Source organism: Anas platyrhynchos, chromosome 6, assembly GCF_047663525.1.
Source record: "Anas platyrhynchos isolate ZD024472 breed Pekin duck chromosome 6, IASCAAS_PekinDuck_T2T, whole genome shotgun sequence".
NCBI classification, from domain to species: domain Eukaryota; kingdom Metazoa; phylum Chordata; class Aves; order Anseriformes; family Anatidae; genus Anas; species Anas platyrhynchos.
The window spans coordinates 8,617,193-8,636,828 of NC_092592.1; positions in this window are offsets into that span (position 1 = coordinate 8,617,193).

A 19,636-nucleotide genomic window follows, 5' to 3' on the forward strand; every position below is an offset into this window, starting at 1 on the left:
CCTGTAACAATGACAGATGATAGGATTAGTCTATCCCCAAGCAAAGCGTAGTATGAATACTCATTTAGACCCTTGACCTCAGGTTATTCCCACAGCCCTCAAAATCCTCTGTGATAAAAAGAGCTCTTAAATACATTTGCTTGCCTCTCATAAAGCACATACCCTTCTCCATACCCTCTATTTTGAAATCTCCATCTGCCAGTCACACACCCTCACATGCTAAATCCTCAGAGACTGCTTGGAAAATGGAATACTGAGTGACATATGGGAGCTGTGTGTTTTTAGTACAACATCTGTGTGGGAGAACATCCCCATATCCCTCACCAGTATCCAATCCAGCTTTGGCAGGGCCTGTATCTTACCATGGCTACCTAAAATACATATTTATAAAGTTTTTGCTGTGGACACCAATACAAGGTTGAGCTATGCTTCTACTAGTTTTACCTGTAGAGCTGTTCTGCATAGGTTTGTGTTATGCAGAAAGGGAAAGATAATACTCGAAGTGTGTGGCATCCCCATCATTCCTATAAAGGTAACATTTTGAACATGCACCCCCCCCCCCCCTTCCCTTCCAGGATGCTTTTTCTTATTGCACCAAAACAGCAAACAAAACAAAACAAAGACTACCAAGTAAACATTAAAAATAGTTAACTGACCTAATATTCATATTACTTTAATGAAACCTTAAAATGCGTTTGTCCATTTGCTGAAATTGCTCTGCATTCTTTCTAACCTGCAGTAGTGCAAATCTTTCTTATAGCATCTTTTCCAGTGACAAGCTGTTCCGTCTGTTAAGTGAACACTAAGATAATTTTGCAAATAAATTTTGACATACATGTCTTTTCTCACCTATTTGCCTCAGGAAAGTCTTCAGCTGTGTTGATATGAGGCTTGTTCTGCAAGACTCTTGCTTTCTGCTCATGGTTACTTAACAGGAATGTTTATTTCTGTTTGACCAGTGGAGTTCTGAGTGCCTTGAATCCATTTTTTCCCCCCTATAGAAACAGTATCAGGTTATTTTCTGTTTTATAATGTAGACCACCCAGTACACTCAAATCTTCCATGGAAAGGGTGTTCCTAAATTGCCAGTTTTCTGGAAGGCCGCTGAGCATTGTGCATTTTTCTCCAAAAATTTATTAATAGAGTTTTTAAAAATATTTTGGTAACTACTTAAAACAGGGAGAATAACTCAGAGCTAAAGAAAAAGCAATTGCTGACATTTCTAAAATGCTTCAAATACAAATGGAACTTCTTTGCAACGAAAAGTTATTAAATCCTACAAGTCAATGTCAGGAAATAATCAGAACTGTTGCACACCAATGTTTGTTTGGCAGGTATGAATATGTTTTCTGCAAGTATTTCAGGAAACATTTCACTATTAAATAGAAACCCTGATGAAGAAATGGTAATTCCAACCACTTTCACAGGCAAGCATCTTACAAAACATGATTTCATACTGATTCCAGGTCATATCAAGTACCTGGGTTTATCAGTTTAAACAAATTATATTTGCTTCATTTGATGAAGAGGTATGAGAGCCCTCTGTGTTTGCTTAGACACACAGAAAAGTACTTTAAACAAGAGTACCTATCTATCTATCTTAAGAATGGTTCATCCTCCCCTCTGATATACACCATATAATTGGTAGTAAAAGTGGGAATCAAAGTATTCAGATAGTGTGAAGATGTGGAACGTGTTACACACACACACTGACTCTCCATAGGACAAAGAAGCCATATTATGAGAACAACTAAAACTTCATGGAACTATATTGGAATTGCTATGTTTGGGTTCACAAACAAATTCAGGAAAGGCTGCTACAATTTTCCTGGACAGTCTCAACTGAAAGAAATATGGCTGCATTAAAATGCTTCTTAAAAATAGTGCATCTCCATTTATGAAGATATGAATTCTGAGAACAGTAACTACCACCAGAAAACAAGTTAAAAAACAGCAAATGTGACAACTCTTACCACGGGATCTAGCTGAGACACCCTCAAACCTAGAAGTTTGCTAAGTTAATTCTTTTTGAAAATTCAAACAGTAAAAGGAAAAAATCATACTCACATTACCGTAAGACTGTACCTGTAATCCCATAGACTGTAATCCCCAAGACCTGTATGAATATTCAACTACCAAACTGAAAGTTCAATAGAAAGCCTATGATAAACAGAAAGATACTGCTGCATATATAAACACTCAAAATAGCAAAAAAGGGGAGGGTACAAAAAAAAAAAAAAAAGGAAACAAGGCTGTTCTAGTAGAAAATAGAAAAAGAGTAAGGCTGTCTAAGACAGCTTCCACAATACACAACATAAGGCAGTCTGACACACAGACAGCAAACCTATTTATCACACTGCCTTCCTGCCTTCACAATTCTGCTTTAAACATCAGTCCTTTCAACCAGTAATTTTTTAAATTCATAGGTGCATTGGTAGCACAATTTGGAGTTGTAACAATCAGAGTTTAAAAGTATGTTTTTAGCTTTATTTCTCTCTGAATTTTGATTTTTGCGAAGTAAATTACAGACTTCTCTAAATGAAATCTCTGATCTTAAAAATATTTTTTTAATGAAAAATAAATTCTTAATGATTGTCAGGTGCTCTTATCAGACAGCTAATTCCAACTGCTATGCTTATTAACAGTCAGAAAACGAATGGAATACATTTGAAGGTTCAGAGGGTTTCTCTCCTTTTTTTCCCACTAGCTTCTGCTTCTGTAGCTGCCAATGTAAAGACGTATAAAACTCTGTAGTGTAAAACTACGAAATAAACAAATTTGTGTAACATTCAGAAGGGCACAGAAAGAAGAACAAACTGTCAGATAAAAAAAAAAAACACAAACCAACAACAAAACTTATCTGTGTTTGACAGTGCCATAATGCTACATGCTTCTGGTGTACTGTAAGTTTGAGAACTAATTCCACATCCTCAGCAAAACCATAAAAAGTGTCTTGAGCCAGAAATAAATGATGGCTTAGGATCACAGGACAGTTTGGGTTGGGAAGGACCTCTGAAGAGCTCTAGACCAACCTCCTGCTCAAGGGAGGGTCAGGAAGGGTCACCTAGGGGGCCAGACCAGGTTGCTCAGAGTGTTACCCAGTCACATCTTGGAAACCTCTCCAAATAGAGACTACACAACCGCCTTAGGCAACCTGATCCACAGCTGGTCTGTCCTCCTGGGGAAAACATTTTCCTTTAGCCAGGTTAAAAGGCCTCTCTCTTCTTCCAACTTATTTGTGTTGTCTCCCATGCTCCCACCTGAACCACTGTGTGGCACCCGGTTCCATCTTCTTGATGATCTTGTAACTATGGGTGGGTCTGCTGCTAGGTGCCCCTGAAGCCACCTCTTCTCCAGGCAGAGGCAGCCCAGTTCCCTCAGCCTCTCTTCATAGGGTAAGTGCTTCAGCCACCAACCACGTTCATGGTCCTCTGCTGAATTTGTTCCCATTCATTAGGTCTTTGCACTTGTCCATGTTGAATTCCAACAGTTTCTGTTCCTATCAGCCTATTCCTTGCTTCAGGACTGTTAAAGCTACAGTTACTAAACTTCATATTGGCATGAAATATTAAAACACGAAGTATGAAACACGTGTTTTCAGGGTTTTTTTTTGTTTGTTTGTTTTTGTCACAAAACATTGAGGAATGGCTGTAGCATGTTGTACACAAACAGAGCTGGTATGATGAAATGAGACAGCAGAAGAGTACCTAGCGCATAAAGATTTGAAATTCTGTGCCACACACATAACAACTACATCTAGCCCATGATCTCAGCATCAAGACTTTCTTGGCACATCCACAATTCTTACCAGAAACGTTAGAATTAGAATCACAGAATGCTTTGGGTTGTTAGGGACCTTAAAGCTCATTCAGTTCCAACCCACTGCCATGGACAGAGACATCTCCCAGCCAACTAGTTTGCCCACTGCCCCCATCCAGCCTGACCTTGAACTCTTCCAGGGAGGGGCCGTCCACAACTTCTTTGGGCAACCTGTTACAGTGCCTCACCACTCTCACGGTGAAGAAATTGAAAGGAACATTTTGATAAATGTGATCAATTCCACACACAGTGCGAAGTTCTTGAATAGATTAATCAATATTAATTTGCTTAAGAAATTCAGAAATGATCTTGAATAATAGATTCTTTACAACTATTCGTGAAATTAAGTAGTATTCTCTCCCTAACTGAATAGCGTAGATAAAAACAGCAGTGGGAATTTTGATAGACATATTTCGTAGTTCACAGTTGGATCCCATTCAGGCTACTTATGAGAATTCATATGAGAGAAATTGTTTCCCCAGACATGAATAGTAAATACAGAATTATTTCAAAGAACTCAACGTTAATTAGTTTTAAAAGCAAAATGAATATTCAGAGAAATAAATTATTTGTCCAAGACTTCGTTCCTTAAGATTTTTTACACAGTTAACTCCAATATTTCTGTGTTCGGAAGAACAAGAAAAATCAATGCTTTTCTGCTAAGGCTGATTCTGGCATGGCAGGCTATGTCAGATGTTCCCATCTTACACAGCTTCTGGGGATTCAGTAATCCTGATTCAGGAATCTTTCATTTTAAAGCTTCAGAGCAAAATATCCTAACAGCAGTTTTTGTAGGTTTTTGAAAGTGCAGAGACTGCTTTGTAGATCACAAACATAAAAGAACAAAACCATACTTTAATCAGGATTCGTGTCACTCTGTAGTTACTGAGTGGTAATAAACATAGGAACTGTCTACAACTTCTAAGGTAATTTTTCAGTACATAGAAAAACTTTATGACTTTTTGAATCACAAGAGCTTGTTGGGGCATTGGTGCATAGTACCTTGTAGTGAGATGAACGAGTATACAGATGGCTTAAGATTCAGCATTAATTTTGCAATATCAAGCAAAGAGGCAGAGCACTCCTGGATGGCAATGAATGAAGAGTCACATGAAGGTTTTCAGTTTCTTTTCTAGGTTCCCTCTTTACAAATAGAGCATGCATACACACATAGAACAAAAGGTCAACAGATCAGTTTGCATTAAGGATTGGAACTGAGGTCAGAGCTCAGGTTTCAGATTGAGAGAAAAGCCAAAAAGTCCCGTGGAAATAGGGCTGGAAAGGAGCTGCTGAAATAAAGGATAGACTGCAAAGAAAACTTGGCTTTTACACCATTTTTATCTGTGCGTTGATTGAGGGGGACTTGTTAAACTCAACTTTTGTTTGGGTTATGGTTATGACTGAAAGAAAATGAGTTTGTTTCTTTCCCGTGTTTAATTTTTGTAACGAAATTCCTCAGGGTAAATGTAATCCCACACTTTCTCTTGGGCATTCTGCATTTTAAATGTTATTAATATGCACTATGTTTAGAACAATCAGATGTGGTTGAACTAGAGTAAATTCTAAAAGTAGCAACTGAGTAGTAAACTGGCAATGTTGCTAGATACGTTTCAGAATTTAAAAGTATTTTAAAATAAATTTAAATAAATTCCCGATTTCATAACATTAATGTTCCATACTCTCTTCTTTCATTATTTTCCTCATTCACATATTTATAGAATGTTTTTTACTTAAATCATACGTAAGGGTAGCAAGGTGGGACAACAGAATAACAGTAATCATATTTTGTATTAGAATACTTCTGAGGTATAGCTGAGCTGTTCAGGACTCACCAAATAAAGGATATTTTTTTCCCCTGTGTAGGAATTATACACAGGCTCATACCTTTTTATTCTGGGCACCACAGTATAAAAAGGACATGAAACTGTTGGAGAGTGTCCAGAGGAGGGCTACGAAGATGGTGAAAGGCCTGGAGGGGAAGACATACGAGGAACGGCTGAGGGCACTGGGCCTGTTCAGCCTGGAGAAGAGGAGGCTGAGGGGAGACCTCATCGCAGTCTACATCTCATCACAGTCTACAACTTCCTCGTAAGGGGGTGTCGAGAGGCAGGAGACCTTTTCTCCATTAACACCAGTGACAGGACCCGCGGGAACAGGGTTAAGCTGAGGCAGGGGAAATTTAGGCGTGACATCAGGAGGGGGTTCTTCACAGAAAGGGTGGTTGCACACTGGAACAGGCTCCCCAGGGAAGTGGTCACTGCACCGAGCCTGACTGAATTTAAGAAGAGATTGGACTGTGCACTTAGTCACATGGTCTGAACTTTTGGGTAGACCTGTGCGGTGTCAAGAGTTGGGCTTGATGATCCTTAAGGGTCCCTTCCAACTCAGGATATTCTATGATTCTATGATTTGTAGCAATCAGTGCAACAGGCTGAAAGGAACCTTACGAAATTCAGGAAAGTCAAATGCAAGTCCCTCAGCTGGGATGTCCAATGAGTGTGCAGGCTGGGGGCTGTCTGGCAAGGGAGCAGCTCTGAAGAATAACTATGGCAGTCTGTATGTGGAGATCTGATGCCAAGGCCCCTTCTTAATCCTGCTGGAATGAGGACTGAAAGGATCCCTAGTAGTTAAGAGAGTGAATATTAGCAGTGAAGATCATGAAAGTGGTAGGAGACAGCAAAGAGTCATTTGATGAGAATATAAGATCTACACTGCTTGACTTCTTTTTGTGACAAAAACTGCTGCTAATAAAGAAGTTAGGATAGCTGAAGAAAAAACCCTGTATCCACTTCAGAGGCTAGAACTCCTACCAGAATTTTAACAGACAAAGCCACAAGATCCTATGCTTTATTGGACCAGGCAAGCAAACAGACTTAACTCAAAATGTTCATTAAAAAGTGAAATGATTTCAGAAGGGCATCCTCTGAGGTTGCTAGTCTTTCTGACAATTGTCAGAAAGGATTTTCTAACACCCTCCTGCAGCTGAGACAGCACGTGGTCTGTAAGTACAAAAGGAAGAAAGTCTGAAGGAGCGTCCTTTTAATAAAGAGGAGCCAGGGATTCACGAGGAGAAGGACGATAGTAGAAGAGATGAGAATAGCTTGAAACACCACAGGTAGTCTCAGATATGTTTGTCTTCTGCTCTGATTTGGGAGTTGCATGTAAAGAATGTGTTGTACTGCTATTTTCAACAAACAAATGCAAAAAGAAACTCAAGGATTTGGTGAGTAGAATTTCCTGCTGTATGCATCCTCTGAATAGATTATTCGGACCAACTCCCAACCCCTTCTTTCTCAGAAAGTTTCACCTGCAAGATCAACTCTGACTCCCCCTCCTCCTCCCAAGGAGCTTTATCCTAGCTTTTGTCCAAAATGTATTTGTGCATCTCATACTAATGAATGCAAATCTGGAGTCTTGTACTGCTATTTGCTGTTACATATTTAGCTCTTAAAAGCTGCCACTCAAAAACTTACTCTTTTTCACTACTGGTATCACATACAAAGTTATACAAGGTGGTACAGCAGAAGTCTTTTTTTCTCCTCATATTCCAGATGTTACTGTCAGCTCTTTGTTAATTTGAAAGTGGCTCCGGGGACCATGACTGACTGAATCTACCACAGTTAACTAGGAAAAGAAACAGAAGGCACAGTTTCCAAGATGTGAGGAGATAGGTCACAAGGAAGGTGAAATTTTCAACTGCAAGCCCAGTTTCTCCTCCTTTTCCTTGACTTGTTGCCTGTTGTTCTGATTTCTCAGAAACTGAACTAGTTTTCAGTAACAATCATCAGTGATGTCATGCTGACTTAAGAGATCACATACATATCACTGTTAGCTTCCCAAAATGACAGCTCTGCAACACCTAACTTCCACAGACAAGCTTAAGATTCTGAAATACAGCTAGGTCACAAGCCACAGCTGCAAAGGAAAACAAGACCTTCCTTAGATACCTTAGATATATGAAGATTTACAGGTATCTTGCTCTAAGTATAAAATAAATCAAAGGCAGATTCAAACAAAAGCAGGCTGATGAAAACCACTAGAAGTAGAATTGGACAAATTTCCTTCCTCCCCAAGACATCATAGATGCATATGCCTAGATGTAACTTATACATTAAAAAAAAAAAAAAAAAAAAAAAGAAATTATTAATAAAGAGTGTAAACATTAAGTGGTATGGATAACTGGTAATCAGACTTTGGAATCCACTGCCCTGTAAGCACAACTTCGAAAGGGTACACAACCATAAATTCCAAATAGCAAGCTAGATGGCTATCTTTGGGTTCAACGTGCTGATTTGACTTTTATTTTATTTTTTATTAATCTACTTATCTAAGTTATATAAGTGACTCCATAACAACAGACTTAGTGTCACTGCTGAAGTACTACTGAAATTAGGGTCCTACTTGCAAAGATTCTCTTCAGATTAAAAACCTATTTGAAGTTAGCTTGAATAAAATACCTTAAATTACATAAAATAGTTTCTGAAACTCAGATTCCCTTCCCCTTCTCCATCCCAACAAACCTACTCTCACCCATACCTGAATGGTTGCATACAAAAACTGACAGCAAAATGGGAGCCTGATTACTGTGATACATAACGTTTATCCTCCATTAAGCTTCTAGAGTAATTCTGAAGGATAGATTTCAGTTATTATTAACTTCTTCTGAACTATGTTCTAATACCATGTGCCACATTTCCTGGCTACATGACAAACGCTGTTCCTGAGTTATTTGTTTACACCACTGGAAGCTTGCCATCAATATGCTCCATTCCTCCAGGATAATTTAAAGTTGAAACATGAGCACTGTGCAGGGAATATATTGGATAGACTGCAAAAACCTGCACTAAAATGAAATTAATGTAAAATAAACATTGGTCTTTATCTCTATTATCTTCCTAAAAATGTCACCCTTTTGTCTTTTCCATTCTATTTTATTAAAATTGGGTTATCATTTCTATTCATATTACCCTAAAGGAACTTGCAGAGCTAAAAGCTGAATGAATGAATTCTCTCTGGTATATTGGAACAGCTAGGCATATTTCCCAAGGTCTATTAGGAGAAGGCATTCACCTATCATCTTCTCTTTTTCCTCAATTTTGTTTATATTGTCTTTCTTAAACTCACGATTCCACCCCCGCCAAATGTCAGTGATTTACTTTGGAACAGCCCTTTCTTTTCCCTGAAGTTCTAGCTCTTCTGTGTTTTACTGTCTTGAGGGTCTCATTGGCAAGAGAGATCTATGGATTTTTTTTTCCTTTATTTTATTACAACTGCTAAATGATCAGTGTGCGCTCTTGAGGGGAACAAACAGAAGTTATTCCCCTTGTCTTCCTTTTTCCTCACACGACCTGTCTTAAGAGTATCAGTTCCCCTCTAATAATCACAAATTTCAGTGCTGCTGAAAGAGACAGGTTCAGACTGGGAGGAAAAAAAAAAAAAAAAAGATGGTCTCCTTTTTTTTTTTTTTCCTTTTAAACTGTTTGTTCTCAACAGCTTTACTTAACTTCCCCCTGCCATCACCTATTACCATTCCCAATATCCCAGGCCAAATAGAAGAGATTCATTCAGTCTGAGGCTGGACAGAACTACTGAGCCAGCCTACTCTGACCTCCTGCATAACACAGACCATAAAACCTTGCATAACAATTTCTGCATCCCACCTGTGAGATTCTGTGTAAGGCATAGCGTATCTTCAGTGAAGGGATCCAACCTTGACTCACACATTGTAAATACCGGAGGATTTGCCTCTTTCCTGACTGGTTGTTTTAACTATTCTTGGTATTGAAAGACAAGAGCAGACAATGAATGTACATCTGTGGGGTCTGTAACTAACTTTTTCCATGGTCAAATGTGAACTTTCTGAAGTTCACAAACATTGTTTAATTTTATATCTACAAATAACTCTCACACAGAAAAGTGTGGCAGGGTGAGTCACCTATGAATGGCAAGTGTTTATTGGCAGCCCCATCGAGTTCTCATTAAGAACGATAATGCAGGCATACCAGTGAAAAAGTATAAAAGTTGTGTCCTACAACTCTCTATAATTTATCTTGTACTGTGTCTACTAACATTACTTTATCAATGTCAATGCAGATCTTATGTCTCACGATGGTCATTTAGCAAACAAATAATGTTCTTAAAGGGTGGGAGGCCAGAAGGACACAAACTGCTGGAATTAAAAAACTGAAATAAAATTACTCCTGTTAATAAAAGCTTCGGAAGTCTTTAATTAGCAGTGAAAGAGAAGCTTACTTCAGTGGAAAAATACTGTGGGAGATTAAAAAAAAAACACAACAATGTATATGGAATCATGCCAAATATAGATAATTGCATGTTATTACGACCAGGAAAAAATTAATATAACAGAATCTGCCTGCCTGTTCAATTACAGAAAGGTCACATTACTATACTGCCAGCAGGATATTTCCATGATTCTAGGTTTTCTAACTTCTAGAAGGTATGGGGAAATATAAAGAAATAATGCACACAGTAAATAGGATTAATTTGTTGCCTCAGATGATCATAGAATTGTAGAACCATAGAATGGTTTGGGCTGGAAGGGACCTGAAAGATTGTTCAGTTCCAACTCCCCTGCCATCTGCAAGGACACCTCCCACCAGACCAGGATGCTCAACATCCCATCCAGCCTGGCCTTGAACACTTCCAGGGATGGGGCAGCCATAGCTTCTCTAGGCAAACGGTGTCAGTGCTTCACCACCCTCATAGAATACCTAAGCTAAATCTACCCCTTTTTAGCTTAAAGCCATTACTCCTTTGTTCTGTCGCTACACTCCCTGATGAAAAGTCCCTCCCCAGCTTTCCTGTAGCCCCCTTTAGGTTCTGGCAAATTATTAAGTACCTTTACTGTATGGGGCTATTGTAAAATACGTGCTGTTAATATTTATATATTTGGCCTGCTCTGGCATTAGCTAGAGTAATACAAATTATTCTTGCTAAACCGAAAATTGTGTCAGCCAGCTCAGTAGCTTTTACGACCCAGAACAACATATTTTCCAAGGATTTGAAGTACAGAAAGAGCATACTATTTGACATAAAGGGCCTTGAGAGGGGCAAACATTGTTTAAAGCCTTTGGCACATAGGTGAATAATTTTTTTTTAATATTTGGTCTCTCTGATTTGTAGCATTATACTGTGGTCAAACCTAGCCATTTTAATGCATTCAATATTTCAAAGGTTTTTCACCTTTTCTTAGCCCACTATACATAAGCATAAACCTAACAAGTAAAAAAAAACTAGTCAGCAGAGCATGATAAAAATTAAGACAGATTCTCTGCATAGATTAAAGTATTGCTCTATAAGCAGAACTACTCCTTTGGGACAGGAGAAGATATATCAACATATTGCATCTTTGTGGCATCAAACAGCAGTACTTACTCACCTAGATGGTCTACTGGCTTGATAATGAAGAGGACTCAGCAGTATTGCTGGCTCTGCTAGGGACCTGTTCTGTGGTGCTGCCCAAGTCTAAGTTTGCGCCTTTTTTTCCTTCCCTGCAGAAGGACAAAAAAAAACACTTTCCATTAGGACACTCTGAAATCTACAAGTTAAAAAAAAACCAAACAAACAAACAGACACAAACTTATGTTTACTAAGAACAAATAGAAGCTCTGTGGGTACTGCATAAGCTCGGAGTACCAAAATACTGTTTTACAGTCATAGACCTTGAAGGCTGAACAAGTATCTAAGAACAACTTAGTAAGGCAACTGTGAGCATTCACAAACTGTACAAGATTTCTCATTATAGAATAAATTAAAATTTGTATGAATAAAAATCTCCTAATTACTTGGTCTCTAAAGCAATTCTTCTAAGTAAGAAGTAAACTCAGCACTGGCAACAGATGCCACCCATTAAATACCAAATGGAGAAGCTTCCTTCTAAATATAATATATTATATAATATTCCTTTAAAATAGAAGTATTTATTTTAACCAGTTATCAGGGTAGAAGAACTGATGTAATAATATGCAGCAGCAAGCCATGTCTGACAACTCACGCATCATTTGAACAATTTTATACCTGAAGTTCACATTCATTCTCCCTGTTGATTCTGTGAGCCTTCAGCCCTACTAAGAGCTTGTAATGGTATAACCCAGTGATCCTCTGCACTAGCAGGTTTTGGCTGATAATGTGAAGCCACTAATTGCAAAAAGTCGGTTTGTTACTGCTTCATTCCCTGCATACAGGGTTCATACTTCTTGTCATAATTTTGCAAGTGCCAAGCAACTGTCAAAAACTAAAAAATGACACATAAGCATGTCAAGATTTACTTGATGCCTTTTCCAAAAACTCAAAAAAAATATTATATTGTTTAGGTACCAGATTCTTCTGAACACATGAAAACTTGGGAAAATACAGTTAACTGTAAGGAACTAATTACAATTAAAGGAATTACAATAGAGATGCTACAAATTCCTAAGTGTTTGAAGAGCAGGGCTTCACTGACCTTGAAGTAACCCGCTCTCTCTCTCAGACTTCCCAAGCACCCAGTCTATCATGCTGTTAGTACACTACTTTGAACAGTGCAGCTCACTGCAAACACTTTTATTAGTTAATTCAGCTGGTCTGAAGTGAAGATAGAGGAAGAGACCTCTTCATCCTTAAGCTCATTAGCTCAATGTGAATTTTACAGTATCACAGGAGATACCAGGAAATTATTTGCAACCACAAAGCATGAAAAACTGTCATGTCTTTGAATGAATTAAAGGAGGGAAAAGTTCTCTTTGTCTTTATCCTCCCATGAGCAGCTTCTAACAAAGAACATAGAGGAAACCTCTGTTATCTGCTAGCCCCACTTTTTCACTTAGCTTCAAATCAAGAAACCCAAAGGTCCTGCTAGATAAAATGATGAAAAATGACACTGCTTTTGGAGCCAGCTATTTGAAAAAGTGGTCAAACAAATTGCTCACTTCAGTATAAGATTATAGACAAAGAGAACATCATAAACATACAGAGGACTTCTGAAGAGATTGGTACTTTCGACTTGTGTCTCATTATAGTTCCCTTTCTCCTGATTTGTTAGGCTCTTATGAGAAGTGCACTTGTCAGCTCAGTTCCTGCTCCCTATTTTTTTCAACATTCATAATGTTCTTCAACACATTTCCCTGTATTTAGTGAAAAGAAGTTAGTCAGTTGAACCAACTCTGAGAGCTAAGTTCTTCACCTGAGCAGCTCTGCTATTTAATGATGTAAGGTATGAGGCAACCTGTATTTAGGAAGCCAGGAAATTACCAACTCTTCTTACATGGTAACTACTTATCAGTTAGACAAACTTACCCTTACCGGAAAATTGGCATCATTTAATAGAAATGAAACAGCAGGGGTCCTACATTTTATAGCAATTAAAGCAAAGAATCTACTCATTCTACTCTTAAAAATGTAGTCAAGTTTATAAACACTGGCATCCTCATAATTATAAAGTGAGAGTTCTAAAGGAAAGCTTGATTACATTTCTAATTACATTTAATGGAAGTTTAATATAATAAAGGAAACACGAAAAAGAAAACAGCATACTGCTGTATTTGCTGAATTCATTGTCTAAAAGAGAAATGCTACTACTTATAAAACAACACCTTTTTTTCCTGCTACTTAGCGATTTTAAGTGATTGGATACTTAATTCTAAGCCGCTACAACTGAAGAGCAAACATCTTGCATTAAATTCTTTTTTAAGCTATATTTATTTTTCTGAACTGGAAGATTTTGCATTGTTTTCTTTGTATAAAAAAACAAAACAAAAAAACACCAAACTAAAACCACGACAAAGTCAAGTTAATTCTGCAAATCTCATGGTTGAGAGAGGCATCTTCATCCTTGAAACAAATCCCTAGAGGAAAGATGAACAACACGAATAGGGCTGAATCTGGAGTAAGGTCACTTTGCTTACAAATACTCTAAAGCACACAGAAATTACTAATCTACTGATCAAAATTGTTCTGATAGTGGCTTAGAAACAATCCTGGCACCCATAACAAAATCTTCAGAAAACATTGGTCACTGTTTTTTAACACTTTACAACCCAAAGTGGGGAGGGGGAGCATTAACAGTAATGAAAGTAATTTAAGACTCTTGAGGCATTTGCACCCACCACTAAGAAACACCTCCCACAAATTTGGAAGGAACTTATGCTTCACAAAATTCAAAGCTAATTTTCTGCAATATTTGGAAATTCATTACTTTTCTGGTTAACGACTGAAATTATCCAGAATACAACTTGCCTTTCTTCAAATTAACCAAAACCCAAGCATGGAAAATGCTCTCGCTTCCATCTATGGCATTTTGGATATAAGAAAAAACAGTAAATCAGCACTTGTGTGTGATTTGAGACAATTAAATACCAACTAAGAACAAAATTCTGTAAGATGCACTAACTCCAGGTGCTGCCATTTTTATGGCACATTATTCCTGTAGTCAGGTTTTAAATATTTCTCTTCCGTTTTTAGCAAGGGCGAAATTTTTTCCAAAGACCATCATCATCCCCCAGAGTAAGAAGCAATAGCAGCATCTTAGCACGTTCACAACAGAGCCTTTTTGCGGTAACAAGAATCTGTAGAGATACTGTGTGGCCCTATATGATGATCATCATTTTACGAAGAATGAATACAAGAGTGACAGGACAGATGCAAATATTCATCAGATGATATGCATCACACAAGGGGTGCACAGACAACAGCTAGCAAAAAACAGTATTTGCACCAATAGCAGCCCTCAGCTCAAATTTGCAGCTCATAAAATTAGGTCACTAGATTTTGTTGTTAAGCTTTTCCTAATCTCATTCATTAATATGGGAAAAGTGACCTTCAAATCCTTTCCATTGATGCCTGTAACTTCTGTGACATGCCTGATCTACAGGATGTTATACCTTAATCAAGGTACTCTTAGTATGTCAGTTAACTTCCACTAAATACACCTTCAAATATTTTATCTTATTCTTTTTTACTTAATTCACATTCTTAAGTTACCTTTAATAAACCTGCTTCCCAGTAACACTGAATGTGTAAGCTTCACTTTTTCAAAATTCGAACAATAAGAAACCAAAGCTTATTTTCCTTCTTTGAGACTCTTTCCTTTCATGAAACTTCTTTGCTTCTGTTTGTCTTTACTTTATTCAGTTTCTCCCTGATCAACAGATGGTTCCTCAGAATTATCTCTGGCTCTTAGTCTGCAATTATACTCAGAACTTTACTAACATACTGGCATAACTACAGTACGTGCCACTGTGAGTTCTGCTATTGCATAGCATTGGTATACAACTAAGTACCTTAAGCAAACACCTATCATTAAGCAAACATGAAGGCAGAACTGAACTTTCTGGGGTTAACTGATGGGTAAATCCCTAGCCAATATAAATTAATCTGTAAGAAACTGACTTTAAGTACCTTCTGAATCATGTCAATAAACTACAAGCATGTTAACTCAGGAGTAATATATAATCTTGTTATCTACATTTCATTGATTCACGTCCACAGATTTCACTGAAGGCAACAGTTATAAAAATTCAGCATTAGAATGCAGTACAGAGTGAAGAACCTAAACTTCTAAAAGAAACAATCACAGACAAAAACAAACAATCCATGCCCCCAAAACTTGTGCAGTTGGTTGTCTGTATAACATAAGCAAACACACAATGCTTCAGACAGAAATAAAAGGTGAGGGAATGTTACTGAATTACAGTGGGCAAGCACCTGAGTAGTTACCAGCACAGTTATGACTTTTTTTTGTTTCCTCCACAACACCAAATGGCCATACCTATTTAGGACATAATGCAGACCTCATACTGGCACCACTTCTGAAAACGGAACAAAATATTTTGAGTTACCTGTTCCTCACAAACAACCACCTGGATTCTACTCATGTTTTTTGTTAATGCACTGTCTCCCCTAAAACTTGAGAACACCACAAATTGCAGAAGGCACAGCAATCTGCCCTGGAATATAGAGCTCCTTTATACACCAAGCTCATCATGACAAGCATTTGGTATTTCCAGTTTGCTTGCAAACTTAGTCTTAAACAATGCAAATTAAAACTTATAAAACTGTCAGCACTGGATGCTTTTCAGAAATCAAAAAAACTTTCAAGATTTGCTTCTGAAATTTAAACATGCAAGCAAACAGCAAAAAAAACCCTATTCTGTATCACATGTATCACATATATTTCCTAGCATGTCATCTAGATTTCTGCAGTTCAATTAAAAATTCAGAAGTAATAAAAATTTACTATTTTTATATCCCTTTATAGAAAAACAAGGAATCCAGTTATGATTGTCAGTGGCTCTTAAAATGCCTGCAAATTCTCAAAATCATCAAATTAGTGACATGTAACTACAAAACAATTAGCTTTACAAGTTAGAACAAGCAAATATGATCAAGTTTTAACATAAAATATGTACCTGGACAGAAAGGTACGTGTACATGTGAATAAAGTAAGAGAGAAAGGGAGAGACAGTATACAGCCAAGAATAAACGATCCATGCATGTTGATTAGCTCTTCTCCAATTAACCTTTTATTAACACATTCTTCCTCAACAAGCAAACTGCATCTGTTAAGAATTTCTGACTGTTAAAAAATGAGTGTTCTGAATGTTAAAAAAGAAGAGAAGAAAAAATATTTTCTAGAGAACTATCAGATATTTCTTCAATGGATATTCTCTAATCTAATGTCTTTGTTTAAAAATATTAATATAAAATCATTATTAACATAAGTACTGGTGATCTACATTCCATTAGTCTGTAAAACTTGATAAACTTGATAGTTCAACTGTCATCAGCATTTTCTTGACTGCTTTATGATACAATTAGATCGAGTAGGCTGAACTTTAATTCTGGTTTTGTAATAATGCCCCTGGAGAACGTGATCTGGCTCTCAAATCACTGCAGCAATGCAGCTAAAAAAAAAATTAAAACATATTTTACTGTGAAAGAGCATAAACAAATTATTTTCACTTCACACTACTAGCACTCATTATATTTTATGTAGGTACTCTATCTTTAAATATGTCACTGGTAAAAAACAGGGATGAGCAGTAAGTTGTCTGAAATTACTATATATGTTTGAACTTACATAATTGACAGTCTAAGGACTGTGTGCATACTAATGACAAACCTATCTTTGTACAGTCTTTATGATGGAAACTGTAAACATCTTTCATTTCTACAGTTCTGAAAATTAGCACTGTTAAATATTCCCCAGAGAAAGAGTCATACACTTGCCACTGCACAAGCATGCTACTCTTTTCATTTTGGAGGAAGGGAAAGGGTTAGAATAATTTAGTAGAAAATAAACCTAGGTGAGTAACAGCAGGTTGATTTACGTGTTAAATTACTAACTCTTGTCTTGTAAAAGCTTGTGTGAGCTTTAACTCAAAAAAATATATATACATTTAGGAACCAGATTATCAGAATGTACACAACAGTAATGATAGAATTCCTGTAGGATTTAACTAAAATTGCATTGAAAACTATAGTCATGGTCTTAACAGTGAACAGAAAACCTGATAGCTGATGAAGTAACAGCTATTATATGTTATCAGTATAACAGTCATACTCAAGAATTCCATGCTGCCAATCATACACTGAGAGAGTCCCAGACTGCTAAATCCAAGTTGTATGTCAAAAATAAAACAAATGGGCAGAAGGAAGGAGCTATTACCCTTATTTTAGTGATTGAGAACAAAGGCATAGAACATCAGTGCAGTCTAGAGTTAACACATTTCATATAATGTATCTCTAAAATTTTTGCTCTTGAGGACATTTCAACAAATAAATCTACATGATCAGCACAAATGAACACTTCATTTGCATTTTCAGATGGCTTAAGTTTCATGTGCATCCCTGTGCCAGTATTTCCTATTTTCTGCATCAAGACTTTTAATAAAAAAGTCCAAACAATTGAAACTATAAACCAAGAAAAAAAGTACATTCTTCTTTCTTCAATTGTAGGTAAGACACTGTAGAGCAAAACTCCCTTCAAAAATACCACTGGAACTGTTAAGTGGGTGAGGACAGAAGGATTATTCAAGTAAAATTAATGTGACGCATATATTTATGAATGCAGTGCCCCCAAAATGCCTCTTCTCAATTTTAAAATTTAATTAAGAGTTTGAATCTTATCAAAAAAGTTTTTCTGTGCAGAAAAAGTTGTGCTAATAGATCAGAAGCATATGCTCTTTTTCTTTTCAACATTACTTTTCAGTGCAGTATTATAGAACATTTCATAAATTTGTATTACAAATTCAGAAGTTCTTCGGAGGCACTCAAGGCCAATTATTAGTAATAATCTGAAACACTCAAATACTGTGTACACATGAAAGCTTTTGACAGCAACAGGAATCAGGTTACAAAAATAAGTATCTTTATAATTTCAGCCCATGCTTTCAATCCCCCTTCTCACTTGTATCTATCTCTCTATCTGATCTCAAGTTCACCAATCAATGTTTGTGCTCAGGGGTTTTTTGTTTTGTTTTTGTAATAAATTATCACCAACATAAAAATTGAAGTAATTATAAAGTACACTACCAAGCTGCAATGAAAAGAAGAAATTTCGGGGAACTACAGGCCTGTCAGTTTGACCTCAGTACCAGGGAAGCTCATGGAGCAGATCCTCTTGGGAGTCATCATGCGGCACTTGAAGGGCAAGCAGGCGATCAGGCCCAGTCAGCATGGGTTTATGGAAAGCAGATCCTGCTTGACGAACCTGATCTCCTTCTATGACAAAGTGACGCGCTGGGTGGACGAGGGAAAGGCTGTGGATGTGGTCTACCTTGACTTCAGCAAGGCTTTTGACACCGTCTCCCACAGCATTCTCCTCAAGAAACTGGCTGCTCTTGGCTTGGACTGGCGCACGCTTCGTTGGGTTAGAAACTGGCTGGACAGCCGGGCCCAAAGAGTTGTGGTAAATGGAGTCAAGTCCAGTTGGAGGCCAGTCACTAGTGGCGTCCCCCAGGGCTCGGTGCTGGGGCCGGTCCTCTTTAACATCTTCATCAACGATCTGGACGAGGGCATTGAGTGCACCCTCAGTAAGTTTGCAGATGACACCAAGTTAGGTGCGTGTGTCGATCTGCTCGATGGAAGGAAGGCTCTGCAGGACGATCTGGATAGGCTGCACCGATGGGCTGAGGTCAACTGCATGAAGTTTAACAAGGCCAAGTGCTGGGTCCTGCACCTGGGGCGCAATAACCCCAAGCAGAGCTACAGGCTGGGAGATGAGTGGTTGGAGAGCTGCCTGGCAGAGAAGGACCTGGGAGTGATGGTTGCTAGTCGGCTGAATATGAGCCAGCAGTGTGCTCAGGTGGCCAAGAAGGCCAATGGCATCCTGGCTTGGTATCCTTGACCAGCAGGGCTAGGGAGGTGATCGTCCCCCTGTACTCGGCTCTGGTGAGGCCGCACCTTGAGTACTGTGTTCAGTTTTGGGCCCCTCGCTACAAGAAGGACATCGAGGTGCTTGAGCGGGTCCAAAGAAGGGCAACAAAGCTGGTGAGGGGCCTGGAGAAGAAGTCCTACGAGGAGCGGCTGAGGGATCTGGGCTTGTTCAGCCTGGAGAAGAGGAGGCTCAGGGGCGACCTTATCGCTCTCTACAGATACCTTAAAGGAGGCTGTAGTGAGGTGGGGGTTGGCCTGTTCTCCCACATGCCTGGTGACAGGACGAGGGGGAATGGGCTAAAGTTGCGCCAGGGGAGTTTTAGGCTGGATGTTAGGAAGAACTTCTTTACTGAAAGGGTTGTTAGGCACTGGAACAGGCTGCCCAGGGAGGTGGTGGAGTCACCATCCCTGGAAGTCTTCAAAAGACGTTTAGATGTAGAGCTTA